Genomic DNA, 19,833 nt, shown 5'->3' on the forward strand with positions numbered 1-19,833 from the left:
TTCTGCTTGATATGGCTCTAATGGGCATACTTAACACATTTAAGTTGAAAATGTCTCATCTACAAAAATACATTTAATTTCCCTAGCTGACTAACAAACATGAGAGCTTTTGAAATCTTGCCCATTTCCAACCCTGCTTATTAAAAGTAAGCACTAAAAGGTTAAAGGTCTAATTTAAACTAAATGAAAATAACTTAAGTTTGAAATTAATTTATTGCTGTCACTTTCAGATGAAGGCATCTCCCACAGATGCATTGTTTTTCTTGGTAATCTAGACTGAAGAAAGAGTTATTTATAAAAATGTCTATAACCCAAACTTTATATATTTTCTTTTATGGCATTACCAATATGATATCATGGACCCAAAGACATTCTGAATAAAATATTGTTAATTGTTTGAAAAAAATAAAAGGCAAATATTGTGAAAAAAGCTGGCTTCAAATTAATAAAGACATATTTAGAAGTCACTCAGCCTTGAAATTACCAGTAATTCAATGTCATGTGTCCTTTGAGAATGACCTGGTCTTCCAAACAATAAAACCAATGATTGAGGAATCAGGCTTGAAATCAAATTGTGCTAAAATGTAACTTTCCTGATATTTCCTCTTGAAGAAAGTAAAATGCAAGCATTGTTTTAGGTACACTAGAGATAATATCAGGTAGTAGTGGCTTCTCTGACTATTAGGAAAATAACTGCACACCCCTCCCCAAATACAAATGCAGAGAATCCATGAACAAAAATCCCAGTCACTTAAGTTGGGGGGATATTTTTAATGTTGTAAAGGTGCCTGCAGTCAATGAGTCACCAGCATCACTTAATCTGAAATAGTCTCATGTAGAAGTCCACCTGCTGGATGTGCCTATATCCTAAAGGTGTCTCCCAGGCTCTTGACCAAGGGCCCTTATGGAAGCTGCTTGTCTTTCATTGTCCCCACCATAAGGCCAGATGGGGGCATCTCTGCAGTTTCTAAATGTCAGCAGAACCAGGATATAAGGCCCTAGGTTCCCCACCCCCTGTAAAAGGAGACACTGGGCCTTTGGAGCCTCGGGTGACCTCAGACTGGAGAAAAGTGCCCAAAGCCAGGAGAATTGATGCTGGGGATGTCGTTCTTCCTGTAGAAGTCAGCCCTCATGTGGTTGGCACAGCCATGGTGGTGGTTCACTGGCTTGATGGGCTGGTGGATGTGCTTCCCATAGGTGGAAGACATCAGCACCTCAATGGGCCATTCATGCTCCTGTAGGGGATCATTGAGATGCTCCCATTAGCAGGGGTCTGCTGCTGTAGCTGCCTGAATCATGCAAAGGGGCAGAAGGTAGGAGCTTGGGTTCATAGAAGTCAAAATGAGATGTCATTGGTTAAACAAGCATGAGAGCATAATTCTAACAACTTCACTTTCTAGTGTCACTTAAAAATACATCACACTTCTGGAATGAATGAATTAGTGCTGTATGTTCATGATTTTTTTCATTACATGTACCAAAATTCAAGCAAAACTGATTGGGATGTTTTCATGTCAGGTGAAGAATCATATCTGGACAGACTGAGTCTAGCACAACTGACACAACTTTACTTATTCTCAGTCATAGAATATCCTTTCTATAAGGTAAAAACAAAAGGTGTATGGCATTATTTCAAGGAGGGCAAACAGGTTTCTTGTGCCCCTTCTGAAAACTAAGTCTTTTCTCTTTTGACCTGTCTCCATAACTTTATTAAAAGGGAAAACTTTCATTTACTTGGAGATAGGTGCAACAGCTGGCCTTTTCTTTGATAAATTGACCCCATTTCTGTCTTGTCCTATAGGACCAATTCCTGCTTTGTGAGATTTCTAGATGGTTTCAAGTGTTGAAGGCATACAAATCTTAATATTCCTTGATTCATTTCAAGGGTTTTAAAGGGCTTAGCACGCAAAATAGCCATTTGATTACAAAGTCTGAATCTCTGAACTCTACAAATCCTAATTATTTATGAGTGCATTTTTTAACCAAGTCAGAAATTTCACTCTTCTCTGGTAGACTTTATTTTAGGTGGTATCTGTGCTATAAAGATTCACTCTCATAAACTTCACAGCACATCTTTTTTGTGTGATTGGAAATAGTCCCAACAGACTTCATCACCTTCTGCTTTGTCCTTCAAACTTGACTCAGGATCATATTCTGGTAAAAGGTAAAGAAGTGGAAAGTCGTTACTCTTTTCTTTTAAAACATTTTTAACAATGCCAAGGCATATAAACACTAAAATTATTTAACCCCAAACACCTCCCTTCCCTGAAATAACAAATTTGTAACTGTGCTTTCTATGCCCAACATACACAAATATATAAACCAATTTTCTTTTCTCTTTATGTACAGTATATCATATAATTTACCATTATGTACAGTATACATAGACCTTCCTCAAGGCCAATGTGTGTGGAACAAATACGTTCTTCCTCAAAGTGATGCAGTATTTTATGGGACTTACTCACCAGTTTCCCAGCTTATGATCTTTCAGGTTCTTTCCAACTTTGGTCTCTATCAGCAGTGCTGTAGTAAACACCCTTGTGTGTCATTCTACTGCAGCCCATGTTCCTTTAAGCTTCAGACTAGAATGTTAAGAGTGGGACCACTGGTGTAATGTCAGTAGTGACTCTGAATGGTAGATGTCACACCTCCCCAGCAGTGAGTGAAGGTGGCTGTGTTTTTTTAGTCCTGTTAGCTTTTGCCACTCAGTTCAGTGGAAAAGGGTGTCTTGTCATGTATTTAAATAGCATTTGAGTGAGCAGTAATGAAGTTGAGCATTTTGTCAAATGTTTTTGGCCATTTGTATTTCCTAGGTATTGCCTTCCTGCTCCCTTATTCATCTTTCTATTGCTTTGTGTTTTTAAGTTTTGTGTGACCAAATCTACCTGTCTTTTAATGGTTCCTGACTTTTCCATCATGCATAAGATTATTTCACCAAATTTGTGTTAGTGCAAATATTTACTAATTTTTCCACATTGGATCTTTAATCCACCTGTGATTTATTATATAGGTATACCTCAGACATTTGGCTGGTCGAGTTTCAGGCCACCATAATAAAGTGAGTTACATGCATGTTTTGGTTTCCCAGTGCACGTGTACTATAGCCTTTTAAATATGCAAAGGCATTATTTTTATTTTTAAATGTATATACCTCAATTAAAATGTGACACAGATGAAGAAAGCACACATTGTTGGAAAACTGGAACTGATAGACTTGCTTGACCCAGGATTGCCATAAAACACTCAGTTTATTTAAAAAAACAAACAAACACAATATCTGCAAAGTGCAATAAAGCAAAACTCAGTAAAAGGAGATATGCTCACAGTCTGATGTTTGGTAGGAGTTTAACTCTTCTTTACTAGACAGATAACTAATTTTCCAGCACTAGTTGTTCCATTGCAATCCTTTATTTATTGAATTGAGATGTCAGTTTTATCATTTCTTCTTGGATTAAAAATTTTAACTGAGTGTCCTCCTTAAAGCAATTCTGAGAGTTTCAGAGATGTTTCTTGAATTTGACAGCATTGTCATGATGTTTATTGTTCTTTTTTCAGTGACTACTTTTAAAACACATTTTAAGAATATGTTGAGCTATTAGACTTTAACTATAACAAGAATATTTTTCATTGCTGTGTTAAGAAAGATATCAGTCCTAAGTCCTAGAAAAATATCATTCATTAAAGGAATTTTGTATCAAACTTTTACACATAGGTAACTCACTACCTTCACTTTATTCTCTGGTTTTGTATCTTATTTTTCTCTCATGTTTGAATATATGATTTTTAGGATCCCAAACTCCTTCCTAAATATCAAATGAAATCATTTTTTACTCCATACCATTCCCTGGAGACCCCTGTGGATTTTCACTTTCATAAATCTCTGGTAATTGAATTGATCGACCTTTTAGGAGCAAGATCCTACTTTGCTTCCAAAATGTTAATAACCTATTGGTATACAGTAGGTAAGTAACAGGGGATTTATTTACAGAACCTTAGTGGTTGTTATCTCTTTGGGAGACAGGTGGAGCTTAGTAGCCACAGAATGCAAAATGGAATCTTCCCTGCCCCACATGAGGCTCTAGAGTGTAGATGGTAGAATATAGTATATAGACTGTATTTGAATCCAGCTTGCCACAGAGTAGCAGAATGTCTTTGCACAGTGTACTTACCCTTTTTAACCTTTTTCTGTTTGCTTCCTCATCTGTAAAATGTGATTAAGAAGAATATTGACCTCAAACACTTATGGTAAGAAGGAATAAATGAGGGAATAACACAGTAAGTGCTCATGTCTGTTTAGCTGCTCTTATAGTCTAGGCCTGCACTGTCCTGTATAGTAGCCACTAGTGCAGATGGCTACTTAAATTTACATTAAACATAAGTAAAGTTTATAATTCATTTCCGTAATCATATATCACATTTCAAGTGCTCCAAAGCCTCCCATAGCTGGTGGCTACCACATTATCACAGATATAAGCACACAGATCCTACCAGAAATAGCTGCTGAACTATGCTGACTTTGAGTCAAAGTCCTTCCTTTCATCAATTAAAAATCATCTCAAAGAGAACCATCTCTGATAGGCTTCAAATGGTCACATGTTCCACCTCTCCTGCTCTCATGGTCCTTTCTACAGAAGGAATGGCATATACCAGAGGGCTGGGAAGGGAACTCCAGCTATTCCCCTTGGCCACATGTTGCAGTTGTGGGGTGCCACGGTCATGGGCTGCATTAGCTGTCAGGAGACATGGAAGAGAGGGATGTGTTGAGCTGCTTAGTTGTCTAATTTTGCTGAACTTAGAACATTTTCTTCACTGTCTGAATTGAAAGTGTGCTCCCATTTGTAAGGAGAAGGAGGAAGTGTGTGGTTCCTACTGCTCCCCTGTTAATTTGAGGACCTACTCCTTGCTTTAGCCCAGGAAACCTCCTTAATTTCAGGCTGACAGGCTTGTTCTTGAAGCTGAGTGAGTGAACATCCTCATTTGGTTGTGGTCATTACTTTGCAGCCTTCTGTCCTATTGGTAAATACAGTTTGGAAGAAATCAAAACAGAACAAAGAAGTAAAGGAAGATAGTGTTTGTGAGGGTATCACATGAAGAATTTTTTCCTTCTCTCACTAGATATTGAAATTAAATTAGATAAAGAAGGATTTGTATTACCTTTTACAGTTGATGAAGATGTACACAAAAGATAAAGAAATTGTTCTAGTTTTTATATTAAAAGGCCTGTTGAGGTGAATAGGAAAGGATCATTTTCTTAAAAAGGTGAGAAAAATAGATGATTCCAGAAATTAAAACTACATTTCAGGATATGTTTTCTGGAAATTCCTTGTAATATTTTATAAACAGCATCATTAATTAAGCCAAGTACTTTTTCAGTAGACTAAAGAGTAACACATTTATGATTGATGTGAGAGTACTGGCCATTAGGAAAAGCCACATTTTGAGTAAATTTTGGCCAAAAAAATAATGTTTTGGATTGTTATAAAAACTAAGTTTATTTCTCTTTGATTTTTTTTTCAGAGGAGCACTATGCATTAATGGCCCCAAAAGAGTTTGTTTTAACAGCAAAAATTTACTAGGAAAAGAGGCTATTAAACAACGGCAACTCCATTTACTTGGTTATCAAGTTGTCCAGGTATGGGTCCATTCCCTCCACCCCCCAAAGTAATCCCTCATTCATACTTGCTTTTTCCAGGGTCCTAAGTAGTCTGCTAGGACAGTGGGCTGAGAATCTTATATCTCTAATTGAAGTACCCACTTTGTTAATTAGGCTTTTCAATGTACTTGATATTTTTCATAAAGTTTTGGCTTATGTTTTGAAATACAGATTTTTCTTTTTTTTTTTAAGATTTATCTATTTTATTTATTTCTCTCCCCTCCCAACCCCCACCCCGGTTGTCTGTTCTCTGTGTCTATTTGCTGCATCTTCTTTGTCTGCTTCTGTTGTTGTCAGTGGCATGGGAATCTGTGTCTCTTTTGGTTGCGTCATCCTGTTGTGTCAGCTCTCCGTGTGTGCAGCACCATTCCTGGGCAGGCTGCACTTTCTTTTATGCTGTGTTGCTCTCCTTATGGGGCGCACTCCTGGCGTGTGGGGCTCCCCTATGCGGGGAACACCCCTGCATGGCACAGCACTCCTTGCGTGCATCAGCACTGTGCATGGGCCAGCTCCACACGGGTCAAGGAGGCCCGGGGTTTGAACCGTGGACTTCCCATGTGGTAGACAGATGCACTAACCACTGGGCCAAGTCTGCTTCCCTTGAAATACAGAATTTTCTGATCTTCAGTTTTCCAAAAGCAGAATATGCCTATATTCTTCATAAGCTATGCTCAACTCTGCTTTTAGAGTTATTAAATTATTGGAATATCTGTTTTAATTTCCCCCTGATGTAAGTGTAAGAATGGACAGGATGACTCACTAAAACCAGTATCTTCATCACTACCTAATGTCTAAGACCTTATTGTTTCCTTTGTAAGTTACTTAATAAGGCATTATGATGATGAGTGACTAGAATGTAGATGAGTTTCCCAAGTTCTCTAAGGTATTGGTGCTAGTCTGCTCCCTGGGTTCCTCTCTGGCTTACTCTTGTCCAGTTCATCTTGCACACCCCAGACTAATCTTCTGAAAACCTTCAGCATGCCAGCCTGTGATCAGAAACCTTGTTTCTTTCCTACTCACGGGATACAGTAGAACCTCCTCTGCTCTGACTTTTGGGATCCCCTGAGGCTGCACCTTGTTACCTGTCTTCAAGCTGGAGGTCTCTTCCCTCCCACCTAACCCACTCCATTCTCTCTCCCCTTGCTCCTTTGACCAGGTGCCCCCTCTCCCTCCAGACAGCATCTCCTCATGACTAAATTCTGTCCATTCAGCAACACCCCACTCAGTTCTCTTCTTTCCCCACAACCTAAAACCCTGACCTCCTCTGAGGGCTGGAATGTTGATTTTCTTCACACACTCTGCATTGGGTTGTTGCATACTTCTAGTATTGATTGTGTCTCCGAGGACAGGAATCATCTTTGATCCTTTAAATATCCCTCTTATTTAAGCAACTAATATTTATGGAGCTTTTATTATGTACTAAGCATTGTTCTGGGCTCTGGGAGTACACAAGTAAGATAGCTGTGACTTTGCCCTCGAGGAGCTTCCATTCTTATGTGTGTGCAAGCATTTGTGGGGAGGTTGTTAGAGACAAACAAGTTCAACACGGTAATTTCAATTGTGAAGGATTATACTAGCCAGTTCCTTTTTTTTTTATTCTTCCCATAACAGATCCATTTTCATGAGGCTGAGATGCTAAAATCAAGGCTTGAATTTGTCAAATCTTTATCAAGAAAATTGTTTTCTCAAAACCCCGGGGTTCAGTGCTGACAAGAAGGAATAGTGACTTCAGAACTCAGATCATGAAAGAAGTTGTGTTTTTATGGGTCTCAGCATAAAAAGAGCCTTATTTGTGAATTAGCCATTTTGCAGAATTATGGACTATTTGGTGATCTGAAAAGGATCTGTCTAGATCTTACAGAGACATGGAAGGAGCCTTTATTTTCCCTATACCGTGAATACCAAGTGTCAGTGATTGATTTAAAATTAAAGTTCAATTTAATATTAGTATCATAGATACTTGATTTTATATGTCAAACAGAATTGATCAAGTATAATAAATGAATACAATGAATGACTATTTTTAAATCTGCCATCTTGTAACAGTTATCTGATAAATGAAAAGAGTATGCTTTTAGAGACCTTCATTTCCTCCTCCTACAAATATAAGAAATGTTTTTTTTCCCATTTCCTGATGTACTTTGTTAGCAGATATAACGTATGGTGAGGAGGAGCAATGGGAAAACAGATGACAGCACTTTGGATTACTATAACATTTATAATTGTAGAATTATACAGAAATAATCCTTTAATAAAATATAGGGAAGTGGATGTGTCTTAAGCAGCTGGACTCGTACCCACACTGCAGTAGATCCCAGGTTCAGTTCCCAGTGCCTTGTAAAGATGATGAGCCAAATAGCAAGCTGACAGGACGAGCTGACTTGGTGAGCTGATGCAACAAGATGACTCAGTTAGCTGATGCAACAAGATGATGCAGTAAGAGACACAGTGAAGAAACACAATGAGACATATGAAATGGAGCAGAGGTGGTTTGAGTAATTAGGTGCCTCCCTCCCACATTGGAGGCCCCAGGTTCGGTTCCCAGTGTCTCCTAAAAAGAAGATGAGCAGACAGCAAGTGCAAACAACCGGGGAGAGGGGTAAATTAAAATAAAATCTTTAAGTATATATATATTCAGGAGTATTCTCTTTTTAAATATACAATGAAGTAAAGTAAATTTAGGTAGGGTTGTAAGGGGGCAGGTTTGATTGGGGGAAAATCTAAAATGTAAATCATGCATGAATTACATTGTATTTAGTGAAGTACAGATGCTTCACTCTCCAATTACGGTCAGGTTAAAGCTTGAGGGGAGAGTGAGACAAGGCAGGCAGATGTGGAAAGGGCCGCAGAGTTTGGAGACTGGGTTTCTACCTCTGGCTAGTTCCGGGGCCTTGGACAGGGAAAGGAGCTTCCATTTACTTCTCACCCGCTCTGTGCTGAGCTCTATGCTAAGCACTTGAACACAGGCTTGTATGATTTCCAGGGGCCTTGGACTTGGGCAGTGTTTCCTCTCCAAAGCTCACAGATGGTCAATGCCTGCCTTGGATACAGAACCACGGGTGAAGATGAGACTTGAACCTGGTCTGAGCAGCAATGTAACAGAGGACTGAGAATCTGTGTTCAGGAGTCAGGCACGTGGGGTTGATTTCAAACTCTCTTGCAAATTGTATGACCTTGGGCCTCATTTCCAAATGGCTAATCAGAAAATAAGGATGAAATGAGTTAATACACATAAAAACATTTAGAAAAAGGCCCACCACAAAGTAATCACAGGACATATTAGCTAGTAATGTCTGCATTTCTACCAGTATTAGGATTCTCTGAAGAAACAGCCAACAGGATATGGGTCCATACGTAAATAGGGAGGGATTTGTTAGTAGAATTGGCTCAGTAACCCTGGGGATAGGCAAGTTCAGATTTCCTAGGGCAGGCCATGCATTGGAGACAGCACAGGGGATGACTTTCCTTGGGAGAAGCTGGAGAAGGAGAGAAAGGAGTTGCCACTGCTGAGGGCCTTGGTGTTGCTTTACAACCTCCAGCTGCTGGGGTGATGGGACTCCCGTCCTTGCTGAAGGCAGTCGCCCTTGTTTGTGGATGTCATCAGCCATAGCTGCAACTGCCTAATGGTCTAAAGCCACCTACAGAATGCCCTCACACTGGCAGGCCAGGGCTTGCATCATCCAATGACTCGGCACCAACTGGATGGTGATTAACCATCGCATGACCCCATCATGCTGTAACATTTTAGATCTCTTTATCTTTACTTTTTAAGGCTTTTTAAGCTTTAGCATAGGTTATTGAAACTCTATGAGTTCTAGAGCTCTAAGTTCACTTTTAAATTTTATGCTTCTTTGCAGAGAAGGAATGAGACAAATAGAAGCAAATGAAAGATTGACCAGGAGAGAGCTGCAATCGATTGAGATGTGTTCATATACCCAAGTGAATTCCGCTCACCTGGGGGCCAGGCCAAAAGGATTCTCACATCTCTGGGAAACCTGTGAAGTGGTCTCAGTTACAGTTCTTAGAGCATTTCATGGCTTTGGGCCTGAGCACTATTCTGGATCATACTATGCCTCAGAAACCCTTCCACAGTCCCTCTTTGCTACCCAGACCAAGCCCAGTGTCACTTCTGCCTTCTGTGAGCTCTCTTTTCCCTCCCTGCCACACCCTATATCCCCCACCCCCCTCACCCTACTCCAACCCCCATAACAACAATCTCTTCCATCATCATGAGACATTCATTGCATTTGGTGAATACAGCTCTGAGTATCGCTGCACCTCATGGTCAATCGTCCACACCATAGCCCACACTCTCCCACAGTCCACCCAGTGTGCCATGGGAGGACATACAATATCCAGTAGCTGTCCCTGCAGCAACACCCAGGACAACTCCAAATCCCGAAAATGCCCCCACATTTACATTTCTTCCTCCCACTCCCACCACCAGCAGCCAACATGGCCACTTTCTCCACACCAATGCCACATTTTCTTCAATTACTAATCACAATAGTTCATGAATAGAAATATCAGTAAGTCCACTCCAATCCATACTCTATTCCTCCATCCTGTGGACCTTAGAATGGTTGTGTCCATGTGTAAGGAGGTTTAGGAGGAGCAGACTGGCTTGCTGGGTCATACTTCTAGGGGTGCCATAATTCTAGGGTTCCCTACTGCTAGGTGTGCTGTACTTCTAGGGGTGCCATATTTCTAGGGTGCTCTACTTCTAGGGGTGCCACTGTAAGTGTGTGGTTATTGCTTTTGTTAATTAGCATCAAGGACATGGTACTGAAAAATCTCTGAAACCTCTGCCTGAATCAAGGACATACAGGCAAGAAGCCTCCTGAGAGGGGTGCTTGTTGGTCCGGGCCTGAGACCGCCCCCTCCCCTGCCTGCCTGTCCACCTGCACTCCCTGCTGCCTTCCCCTTCTGAAAGCTGCACTGCCCTTGTCCTCCCTTTCTGCCACCCGCACATCAATGGGCTCGGCCTCAGGGCCACCACAGATGCTCTTCCCTCTGCCTGGAATGACCGACTGTTCCCCAGATTCCACAAGTCTTGCCCCTCATTATCATTTATGTTTCAAGCCAGTCTTCTTAGAGCCGCCCTGGTTAAAGTATTCCCAAGGCCTGTTTAGTTCTCCTTTTCCTTTTTACTGATACACACACATCCCAGGCTTTAGAGTTAAGCGAATTTTCCACAGAAGGAACACACCTCTTGAACCAGCATTTGACTCAAGAAACAGCAGAGCGCTGCGGAACAGCTCAGTTTTGCCAGATACCACTTGAATGGATTCGATTTGTGCCGCTGCACAACAGCACCTGCCAGTACCTTGAGCGGTGCACGCTCGTGGTGACCGAGGTGCTGAAAACCGACTCGTTGCACGTTGACACGATGCTGCTGCGGACACACTGAGTTAATATACCACGGCAGTGAATTCCACCTGAGTCTTCCGCTACTGTTCCGCGGCTCCTGGAGGGTTTCAGATGCCGCGCTGCCATGGCCTGCTCTTCTTCCGGACAGCCCGCTTGGAACCCTCCGGGAGCGCAAGGGCAAGGGCAAGCAGGCGGAGGCCCCCAGTCCAGCAGACGCGGCTCCTTGCGTCCCAAGTGGGCCCTCCAGGGACCCGCAAGGAGACGGGAGGGCACGGTCCCATCCCCAGCCCAGCTGCGCCCTCCACCCTGCGCCCCTGGCCCTGCGCCCCAGCCCTGCGCCCGCCGCCCAGCTTTGTGACGCGAGGCCGCTGTTCCCCGCAACTGCTGAACGCCGGCGCCGAGCAGCCAGGGAGGCGGACTCGGGCGGGGCCCCCGGCCGGGTGCGACCAACATGGCCTGGGCGGAGAAGCTGGAAGCGGGCGGCCTGGCGGATGAGGAGGAGATCACCGCCGCCACGCTGCGGGGCACGCCAGGTCCGCCGCCCATCTCCGTGCAGTCCGCCTTTAGCTACGTCCCTCCGCGGCGCCTGGACCCCAAGGAGTGCAGCTACTTCTCCCGCCAGACCCGGGTGAGGCGGGAGGGGCGGCACCGCGCGGTGGGGGTGAGACGGTGGTGGGGGCAGGGTTCCCCTGCCAGGTAGGGGCTGGGGCAGGGCTGTGCCACCCGGAGCGGGGACTGGACACCCAGCGGCACCGCGTGGAAGGGACCTGGGGGCCAAGCAGGGCGTGGGGGCGGGACCCCGGCAGGGTGGGGGATGCTTCTGTGGGGGTGGGAGCAGGACATCATAGTGGGAAAGGCCTACAGGGAAGGTCAAGTGGGGGGCGAGCAAGGAGGGAGTGTTCACCAGGGAGGAAGACTCGATGGGGCGCCCAGGGGTGGAGAGGGCAGGGGCTGCTCCGCAGGGTCGGTGAGATGGGCGCCTGGACCCGAAAGAGCAGAGCTTTTAGTACTGCGAGACACAGAGGCACCCCTCCCCCGGGCTGGAGGGGCCTTGCAGCAATCCTGGGGTGCGCGGACAGTCTAGAAAGGGAGCCCCGAGGCTATCCAGTGTGCAGGATGCGGCCCCCTGAGCAGTATGTGCGGTGGTTCCCGGGGCCGTGAATAAGCAACCAGGCTGATGGACGGTCCTGGGCCACTGGAACCCTCGGGACGCCTTCCCACCCACAAGGAGAACCAGGAATAGTTCTGCACCATCTGGCCCGGCCCCTCTGGGAAGGTGTGCGTGGTGGGAAGACCTCGGGGGTCTAAGCAGCCGAAGCCCCCAAGAGAGGGCGGAAGGAAGGAAGAGAAGGGTGTTCAGAGTTGTCCAGGTCACCCATTCCTTTCTTTTCAACATTGTTTCTGTCCGTCCCCAGGGTGTTCCTCAGGGCATCTGATTAGATAAAAGCCTTGATTGGGGACCCTCAGCCTGGCGGACAGCTGGGCACCTGGGCTATCCCTCAGGCCTCCTGGAGGGATGGGACTGCCAGAAGAGGGACACCTCACTTTTCTCAGGCTGCTGTCACAAGTGCCATGAACTGGGTGGCTGAAAACACCGGAAACGGCTCTCTCAGCCTGGCAGGCTGAAGCCGCAAGTGCGTGGGCCGTGCTGGTGTGTCAGTCCTGGCCGCTGGGGTACCTGTCCCTTGGCCAGCAAGCCTTGGGTTTTCAGTGCCTCCTCAGTCACCCTATGGGCTGCTCTGTCTCTTTTCCCATGGTGCTCCCGCCCCCCACTTTTGTCTGTGTCCACACCCCCCTCTAAAGACACCAGCCATCCTGGAATAAGTGTCCACCCACTGCAGTCAGCCTCATTCAATTTAAATGATTCTGCTTGCAATAACGCTTTTGCAAAAAGTTCGTGTTCCCAGGTACCCAGGATTAGGACTTCAAGGTATCTTTTTGGGGTACACAGCTCAACCCATAACGTGGAACACAGACTCCATTGGAAAGGAAGTTAATGGTGTATAAAATAATCCCACAAAATGCCTCCTTCCTCTTCTCCTAGCCACCCACAATCAGTGGTGCCCAGGTGAGTCCCCAGTTCAGGTCAACTCTCGCTCGAGTACTGATGGGAGGCCCCTTGAGTCTCATGAGCTTCACTTCACACACAGAAGCGTAGTTTCCAGTTGAAGCAACCATGGCCCTCAGCTTGCCCCCCGGGATGTCTCTTGAATCTGAGGTACCCCTCTGCCTGGCTTCTAGCGTGTGGAAGAACTGGATGGAGGAAGGGGACTTCTGGGGCCGTCTGAAAAGGTACCTGTCTCTGCTGGCCATTAAAACAGGAGGGGGGTGGAACGGAAGGGTTCCTGACCTGTAAACACACACCTCATCTGTTTTCTTCCTGTGAGCAATAGCTTTTGAACAACTGTAAATAGTTTCACTCCTAAACGGGGTTTATATTTTGAGTCTACGGTACCTATGATACTGCCAGTGAGTTGATGGCCATCATGAGATAATAGTCAAAAAGCCAAGACTCTTGGTGTATGAAGTTGTTCAAATCTTCTTTATCTAGAGAATATAAATTTCATCTGGATTTTCAGAATAACAGACAGTTCACACTACACCGTTTTGTTTGTACCTTTGAGGAGTCCCTTTCCATAAGGTGGACTGTAGACTGCTCCTTGATGGGGTGTCACTGATGGAAGGTACCGCTGAATACTGCACAGTGGGGCTTGTGGATTCTGAAGCTTAAATGTGGTAGAAATGCAGAGCAGAGCCCCTGCCCCCTGCGGGCCAGGCCCAAGAGGGAGAAGGGCAGAGTGAGCCTGAAGACTCAGTGTCTCCTTCCTGAATTTGGTGGTCTGATATGTGGCCCCACCTTCCAGGGCTAACTGAACAAGGGCCAGAGAGGGGCCCCGAGGTAAGAAGTGACCAGGGCTCTTTCTCTTGGTGGGACATCAGGAATGAGCCATAAGCACACTTTTCTATATGACAGGGTCGGCAAACTAAGGCCTGCAGGCCAAATCTGGCTGCCTGCCTGTTTTGATAAAGTTTTATTAGAACACACCCACACCCATTCATTTCTCTAACGTTCCTGTGCAGGATGTTTGGGTTGAGTGATAACGGCAGAGCCCCCAGGGCCAGAAGAGTTCCCCCCTGGCCCTCCAGAAAGAAAGTCGCTGACTGCTGCTCGAATACCTTATTGCCTCCTGGAAAATGGGAAATGTCTTTATTTATTTTTTTGTCTTTATTTTTTTAATATTACATTCAAAAAATATGAGGTCCCCATATATCCCCCCCCTCCCCTCACCCCTCTCCTCCCCCCATGGCAACAATCTCCTCCATCATCATGAGACATTCATTGCATTTGGTGAATGCATCTCTGAGCACCGCTGCACCTCATGGTCAATGGTCCCCATTATAGCCCACACTCTCCCACAGTCCACCCAGTGGGCCATGGGAGGACATACAATGTCTGGGAAATGTCTTTAGAACGCATGCATTCAAATGGGATTTTATGTGCTTAAAGCATTTCAGGGCAGTTTTGGTTAGCTGAGGTTACAGGCAAATTCAAGTCCTGGGGCTTTGTGCATGCCAAAAGGAAATTATGCAACTGAAGTAAATATTAATTAAAATCTAAAGAAAAGAGCCTTAAAAGCAACAAGAACAGCAAAAGGCATTTCAAAGTCTATTTGAACCAATGTTCACACCATGGTATTGGGATTATGGGCACTGGTATCTGATCAGCTCCAGGGCTCCAGGAGCAGTTTCTCTGACCTTGGGATCATTGGTCATACAGAGGGCGAATTCTGTACTACAGCTGATCAAACTCTGTACTAAAGCTGATCAAATTCTTCCTAAATCAATTTCCTTGGAGCACAGTTAACAGTAGTCAGTGTGTTGGTTAGCAGCCCAGGCTGAGGAGCCCCAAGTGGAAGTATCAGCTCTGTGGTGACTAGCTGTGGAGCCTTCACAAGTCACAGCCTCTCTGTCTCACTTTGCCATTCTAGGACAGATCAAACAGAACTGACCTCATGGACCACTTAAGAGAATGAATGTGCTTAGTGCGCATACAGTGGCTCACAGTAAGCCCTGGGTCGGGGGAGCTCTAATTACTGTTTTGTTTTTATTTTTTTATTTTTTAATTATCTTTTTTCAAAGTTAATAGATCACACAAAATGTTACATTAAAAAACATAAGAGGTTCCCATATACCCCACTCCCCACCCCCACCCCTATCAATTTTCTGTTGTATTTTTTGAAGATACATAGATCACAAAAAATGTTACATTCATAAAATATAAGAGGTTCCCATATACCCCCACCCCCCTCACTCCACTCCTCCCACATCAACAACCACTTTCATTAGTGTGACACATTCATTTTATTTGGTGAATACATTTTGGAGCACTGCTGCACCCCATAGATTAATTGGCTTTGGCTAGTGATGGTCAGTGCCCTTTTGCTGAGGATTGCGTCCACAGGGCCAAGCCTTTCCTTCCTGATCTGACCACTGTCAGAGAGGCACATGATAGAACCATCAACCTGGGGGCTTAAATAAGCAGTTCTGGGGCATTGTCAGACTAGCCCTGGCAAACTGAGACAGCGGCTAAAAGTAAAGATAGACTTGCCATGCCAAAAGGTGTGTGTGTGTGTGTGTGTGTGTGTCTGTGTATGTGTTTGTGTATGTGGCAGGGAGGCTCTGCCCAGTCCAGTCTCAGGAACCCAGGTGGAGTGTGGGTCACCAGTCAGGCTGTTGTCTTTCAGTGTGAAGTCTTTGGAGCTCCTGGCCATGGGTGCTTACATGCTTCTGCCTGAAGAGTCACACATGGTTTCTTGGTCACATGCAAGCACCTAGCAGAGGAGCAGGGACGGTTACTCCTGTGGGTGACCAGGAGTGGAGGAGAATTGGCTATTGGTGCCATCTACCACTCAGCTGATCCTGAACAACGCTCTGAGGTTGTGTCTCTGGCTCCACTTCCCACTGTTGGAAAGCCCTTGCTTCTCCTACCAAGTGCCCTTTCTCAGCCAGCAGCTCTACCTGCAGTAGCAAGGTCTCCTCCACTGTCACGTCTGTTTCCTACCCCCAGCACCAACAACCTCAGCAACCCTCCTTCTGTGTCACCCTGCACTTTGTTGACACCTCAGCTATTTTCTGAGGGAAAACTGATGGTAGACAGCAAGGGCCAAAGCAGTATCAGGAAACACTGAATTTCAATAACTCAAAACACAAAGGGCCAAATGGACATCAAGAGAGAAAAGTAAGTAGGGTTCTTTTTGCGTTGTGTTTTAAAAGCAACATCCTGTGTGAAACAAGAAATCCCATGAGAAATGGTAATAATGAAATACCAATAAACCCAGAAGCTCCGTTTTGTGGTAGCATGTAAATCTGGGTCGGTTTTATTAAAGACACTCTGCTTCAATGCATAAAGTAGTGAAAGAAAAAAAGAGGAAAGAAGAAAAATTGGTGAAACAAATCAAGGAAAAGCAGATTTTTGTTTGATTAGTTTTTGGAAATGGATAGTCATGTTACTAACTGAGGCTGGCTGGTGATGAATATTTTTTTCTTTATTTTTCTGTGATAGAAAATTTCATTTTGTTCTGCAAAAGTTCTGAATATGCGAAATCCCCACAAAGAAGAGCTGTCTAAGATTGTGATAGCATCCACCAGCATTGCTAAGGGAAGTTATTCTGAGCTATGATAGGCTCCTGGTAACTAATCCAGGGCTTGGGGGACAGGCATTGCTGCTTACTCATCATTCTTACTTTAAAGAGAGTTTTAGAACTCATTAGGAAAAGAAATGGGCATTTTTCAATAATGATGCATATCATACTCTATTATGCTGATTTTCTCCAGTTTAGGGAACAAAATAAAGTGCCATTAGCTCTTACATTCAGTGTAGGGTAATTGCATGTTCTGTTCTTGAGTCCATCCTTCCCCTTTAGGATCTTTCTCTCAGAATAAGAACCCTAGGGGATAACTCAGCTCAGAAGGGTCAGAGGAAGCACAAGCCCAGCCTTTTCCATGAGGATCTTCTGTTTCCTTGTTCTCCTGCTGTTAGCACTGCCCCCTGCTGGCTGCTCTGCTGCCCTGTCCCCTTTGGCACCAGGCTTTCAGGTGTGAGAGAGGAAGGTGACTCCCACCTCTCCACCATGTGTCTGGAGACCTGGTCTATGTGTTGGACCCTGTGGCTCTTCTCCAGCCACACATGTGTTCCACTGGTGGGCTGGCCAGGAAGGACTTAAGCCACAGAATGACCAGGAGCCCAGCTTCATTCTAAGTCCTTAATTTACTAGGCATATGGAGGTGATGTGAGTGATGGGGACCATGTTATCTTTTTTTCTTTCCAGATGGCCTCATGTGGGCTGGGCAGTAACTCTGAACCTCAGAGGGGAGGGTCTGGATTCCAGAACTTTCCCTGACAGGAGACCAAGTTCCTCCTCTGGAGAATTGATCTTGTATCATCCCAGAAGAGTGGGTGGGGTGCTTGGGCTTCCTTGGGTTCCCGAAGGGCCTTCTGATCTGGGGGTTTACCTACAAAGTTTCCTTCAAGAGGACATAACACTGCCAGCAAGAGGTGACTCTCAGCCAATCAACATCCTACGTTATGTATGTTAAAGATAATGTGATCTCTCCACGGTGTATTACATTTCTTAAAATGTTGGATTTTATTTGATTTAATTCAAATATCTTTAATTTTTATATAGTATAGCCATTTGATACTGTTTATGAATTCCAAACATAGATATTGGATTATGTTTGTAAACTGGTCTCTTCCTATGGGCATAATAGATTGTATTAACTTCGGAGGTTTCACTTTTACTTTGTTAAATTATGATCAGGGGTTGAAATGGCCCATGTCAGTAGGACATTGAGTCTTCACCCCCTTGGTGGGCAGGGACTCACTAAGAAAAAGACATGGCAAAGGAAGTAGTTGGAGTTTTGATGCTGGATCCCAGGGAAGTAAACACACAGGAGAAGAACACAGAGGAACAGAGATGGCTCTATAGACATGGCAGAGGCCTGGAAAGAGAAAGAACCTGATGGTCTACTGTTGACCTTGTGGCAACACCAGAGCCGCCAAGCCCATAAAGAAACAAGCCCCAGACAGAGAGACAAGCCTTATGCCAGCCTACAGCTGAGACCAGAAGAAGCTGGGACCATGGAGTCTGAAGAAGAAGGCTGAATCCTCACAGAGACCAGCAGCCATCTTGCTCCAACATGTGGCAACAGACTTTGGTGAGGGAAATAACTTACACTTTATGGCCTTGTGACTGTAAGCTTCTACCCAAAATAAACCCCCTTTGTCAATGCCAACAGATTTCTGGTACTTTGCATCAGTACCCCTTTTGTTGACTAAGGCATATAGTCAAAGTGTTTGATAATTTCTTTTTGATTTCTCCCCATTGCTTTGATGATTAAAAGGCCCTTAGAGCTGTTTTTTCACTTACCTTTTAAAATCCATCCAGAATTTTCTTTTGTCTGCAATGAAGTGGGAAAATACAAGTTTATTTTTAACCCAAAGAGCTATCCAGTTTTCACAGTACCAAACACTGGAAACTTTATCACTGGCCATGGTTTGGGCTTCTTGTTAACCTAGGAGTGTAGGAGCCATACTGGAGGTGATGCTTTCCACAGAAGTGAAGGCCACAGTGGAACAGGGCACCCTGTGACCATGCCAGAGGTGGACAGGCACAGTGGACCAGGGCACCCTGTGACCATGCCAGAAGTGGACAAGCTTGAAGGCCACAGTGGGAGGAAGCTCAGGTGTGGTGGGCTTGTTCTGGCCAGTGGTGGTGTGTGAGCAGGAGCCCTGAGCCCATACTGGGAGGTTTTCTGTCCTCCCCATCCTGTAAAGTGACTTGGAGCACAAGCACACCAGATTTTCCAGCAGCTGTGAGACAAGTTCTTTTAGCATGGCACCCCTGGAGTTCTTAATAACTTTAAGACAATACTAAGGATTGCCTTGCTGGCCTTAGCAGGGTGGCTGTGGACAACAACCAGGCTGACTTATCTTCACACCTTTCTCACAATGACCAGGTGTCTTGCACAGGATGGAAGGTGTGTGAAGGGTCTGTAGAGACTCAGTTGAAGCTGCTTTCACCCAGTCTGAGTTCCTGGAGTCAGTGAGCTTGGGGGATACTGGGTTTTCCAACATACTCTGCATATGTGCTGCATTCTCTTAACTGTACTTTCTACCTTGTGCCTTGTAGTTGGTAGAAATGCTTCCTTTTGTTACCCACCCAGAGGAAAAAAGTAAGACAAAAACAAACTTAGGCAACCTGGCATTAAGTTCGAGACCTGATCCTGCCCAAATCCAGCAAGACCACATGTCTGAGTTCACTGTCGGGAGGATTTAAGCAGCCAAAGTGATATACATGGCTAACCAGGGGAGGATTAAAGAACAGCTAGCAAGTGCATTTCTTCATTTTTTTAGATAATGAGGCAGACGTACTTTCCCTTTAAGGACAAGCTGGGATGAACAAATGGAGATATTAAAAGATGATAGCTGATGGGTGGGGCAAGATGGCACCTGAGTGAATGCACTTCATAATTGTTCCTGCAAAAGGCCGGCTGAGTACAGTTGGAATCTTGCTGCAGTGGGCTGTTTCGGGGACTCGCAAGGCAGGAAGTGTTTGGACATTGATTTGGAGAGACTGGAACAGAAGTCGTGTTTGCTAAGGGTAGAATTGTGGGTTTCTAACACTGAGGTCAGAAGTTGTGGAGAGGTGGGACTCTTCCCCCTAGGGCATTCCCTGAACTGTTAGTAGTGTGGCAACATTCCCAAGCCCTGTGTTCCCCAGAAGAATGGTCCCCAGGTCCATGACCCC

Source organism: Dasypus novemcinctus, chromosome 31, assembly GCF_030445035.2.
Source record: "Dasypus novemcinctus isolate mDasNov1 chromosome 31, mDasNov1.1.hap2, whole genome shotgun sequence".
In the NCBI taxonomy this organism is placed as follows: Eukaryota; Metazoa; Chordata; class Mammalia; order Cingulata; family Dasypodidae; genus Dasypus; species Dasypus novemcinctus.